General features: G+C 27.3%; 1 non-coding gene across 1 annotated transcript; it reads left to right on the top strand.

The window, feature by feature from the left end:
• Window positions 1-796: 796 nt before the first annotated feature.
• On the top strand, window positions 797-901 carry LOC128290890 (small nucleolar RNA R71). Its single transcript, XR_008280668.1, has one exon. It is a non-coding gene; the product is annotated as a small nucleolar RNA R71 (small nucleolar RNA).
• Window positions 902-3,488: the final 2,587 nt, after the last annotated feature.

The raw sequence follows: 3,488 nt of genomic DNA, 5'->3' as shown, positions 1-3,488 counted from the left end.
TCTCCCTCATTTTCTCATATTTCTCCATTTTCTACCCATTTTCCTTTTCTTTTCTTCAAGTCTTGTGTGCTGCCTATACCATCCCTCAAACCCTAATTCCCTTTTGACTTTTCTTTATCTCTTTCTCTATTGGCCGGCCCTTCTTTTTCTCCATTTTCTCCTCCTTTCTCTTTGTTTCCACAACTTTAACTCTCTTTTTCCTCCCTAAAACACCATCTTTTCCTTTCATTTTCTCCTCTGCCATGCCATTTCTCTTGCATCACTCTCCATTGCCCTTGCATTGCCGCTGTCATTCTTTTCTTTTTCTTCCTCACTTTTATTTCTCTATTCTCCTCCTCTCATATCAATTATTTATTTATTTTCTATTTTTTACCATTTGCATTATTTTCTTTGTCGAGATCATCATTTTACTATTATATAATCACCATTATTCCCATACTCAGATCTTCCCTAAATTTATCTCTTTCTTTTGCATTTAGAAGTATAGTGTAAGTGGAATTTAAAATTAAACCTCATACTTCGATTTCAAAATCGATTATGGTCGAATTTGTTCATGTTGTTTAATATATTCTAATAAAGTGCTTATTGTGTTTTTTTTATTAAGGTACAAATATTGAAGGAGATCAATTCAGATACTTTAAGAGTGTTTTCATTCCCAATCTATTGTTGGTAAAAGTGTAAGTGATTTTAGAATAAATCTCAGATCTTGGATCTCATGTTCTGTCCTAGTTGAACCTATTAATGGTTGTAACTGATTCTAACATGTGTAATTTCATGAACCTGTAGCCACAAAGGTAAACCATGACGAGGGCACCTTTGTAACAAGTCCTTAAATCTTTCCCATGTATCATAAAGTATCTCAATATTAGATTAGGCAAAAGAAGAGAACATTCCTCAACTTAGTTGTTTTGGCCGGTGGAAAATACTTCAGAAGGAATTTCTCTGTCATCCGAGCCTATGTAGCGATAGAACCCATAAAAGTGAATTCAAGTACTGTTTCTCTATGTTCAGTAAGGAGAATGGGAACAATGTAATGACCCAAAATTCACGAGCATCGAAAAAGTGTAATATCAGGGCTCTGTTTGAGTGAAATAGGTTCGTAAATAATTATTAGAAATATTTATGAGTCTAGTGGTGTGTTTAATTAGGTTTTGATTAAGTGAATTTATCTTAATTAAGAGAAATCAAGAAAAATGACTAAATTGAATAAGGTGTGAAAGTCTAATTATAGATTAAAAGAAAATATGTGGGACTAAATAGGAAATTAAGCCTATTCCATTAAATGAGGTGGCAAACAAAAGAAAAATCTAATTATATATAAATAAATAGATTAGTTATAAATTTAATTATGTTAAATTATAATTATTATATTATGAAATAAATAAAATAAGGACAAGTGGATGGTGATGATAATATACAAATGTAAAAAATATATGTGTGTACAATTGTAATACATATATTTGTTATTAAATAGATATTTATTATTATTATTTAATTGATATTAAATTATAAATTAAATTAAATAGTTGACAAACGTAGGGTGATGATAAAACACATGTGTAATAAATATATGTAAACATTTGTAATATAATTATTTATTTACTTATATTTTAAGCTAAAGATATTTATTATAATAATAATAATTAAATTAATTTATTATAAATATCATATTATGAATTGAATTAAATAAAAGCCAAGTGTATGGTGATAAAAATATACAAATGTAATAATAGTATTTATATATTTTAATATATTTATTTAATTACTTTTTAAGTAAATAGATATTTATTATTATTGTTGTTGTTGTTAACTAATATATATATAATAAAGTAAAATAAAAAAAGAAAGCAACAAAACAAAGTAGAAAGGAAACAGAGAGCAATTCGAAACAGAGGGAAAAGAAAGAAGAAAAGAAAAAGAAAAGGAAAAACTAGGGTTTTGAAGCTTAAAGCTTTAATTGGTAAGTCAATTAAGTCCTTTTTACTTAATTTTGATGTTTTAGAAGATTTAGAACAAAGTTTTGTTGAAATCAAGTTGAAATTTTGGAAATTCTTAGGTTTTTGAACATAGTTCATGTTGAAAAAAATAATGAATTAGGGGTTTAATTGAATGAATTTCAAGTTAGAATTGATCAAAGGATTAAATTGTAAATTAGGCTATAAGTTTTGTGTTGTAGGGATTAAATTGAAAGAAGTTTTAAATTAGGGTTTTATTATGAACATTAGATAGTTAAGTAGAATATGGAAGGAAATTGAATGGAAATAAAGTATGAATTGAGTTAGAAAAGTAAATTAGTTAATTAGGATTAAATTGAATTAGGTATAAATTGGATAGAAATTCAATTATTATTATTAATTAGTGTTGTATTTAATAGTGTAAATTATTATTATTTTCGTAGTTAGCAAATAACCCGAGGCATCGGCACCGAAAGGAAAGGAGAAAGTTATCGAGGAGTAATTATGAAATCCGAGTTTGTATTACTATAATTCAAATCTATTTATTATTAATTGTTATATTTTAATTAAAATGCATGGTAGATAAATTTAGGAAAGTAATTGAAATAATGGTATTGATTTGAACGAAATTGATTTAAAAGTGTTTATGGCTATTGAAATTGAATAGGAACAAATTGAAATTAAAAGTGATTTGAATTGAATCAAATTGAATTGAATGAAGAAAATATGTGAGTATTTGAAATGTTTATTGATTGAAAAGTAATTAGTTGAATTTTATTGGAAAATGAATTAAAAATATGAATTAAATAAAAGTGAATTAATTTATGAATATATGTTAATATGTGAATTGTGTATTGATTGAAAAGTGGTTTGAATTGAATTGAAATATGATTATATGTGATTATCTAAATATGTATTGGTATTGAATTGTTTATTGATTAGAAAGTGGAAAAGTGAATTTGAATTGAATGAGAATTGAATTAAATGGTGAATGTGTATGTATAATTGAACTGTATATTGGTTTGAATGTGAAATTATAATTGAAAAGTGATCATGAATTGGAAATGAAAGTGAATTGAGAATTAAAATACCCTATTAACTAGTTGGGCTAAGTCGGATATAGTTGACATGTCATAGGATTGGAAGTGTTCAGGGATACTTCGACCTTGAGTCAATGAGGCACTATAAGTGTCGTACTGTTACTTCGACTTTGAGTTGATGAGGCACCATGTGTGTCGATCGCCATCATTACTTCGGTTTAATCCGATGAGGTAATTGAAAACCGACGTTATCACATTTCAAGAAGCCGATAAGGCACTAAGCGCCGTACTGGTGTGTTTGGTTGGAATCCGTGTATCCGCCAAGGTCTGGGTTTGTTAATAGGGTGAATAACTGAAATGAGAAAATTAAATAAATTTGATTGATCGTACTATTAAAAATATAAGAAAGAAATTATGAGTTGAATTGTGAATTGAATTGAAATGTGAGATTTGAAGCATGAACTCAAGGTTGATGAATTTGCTAAAATATCGA

Source organism: Gossypium arboreum, chromosome 3 (genome assembly GCF_025698485.1).
Source record: "Gossypium arboreum isolate Shixiya-1 chromosome 3, ASM2569848v2, whole genome shotgun sequence".
In the NCBI taxonomy this organism is placed as follows: Eukaryota; Viridiplantae; Streptophyta; class Magnoliopsida; order Malvales; family Malvaceae; genus Gossypium; species Gossypium arboreum.
The sequence above is the reverse complement of the archived record's forward strand: the minus strand, read 5'-3'. Positions and strand labels throughout refer to the sequence as shown.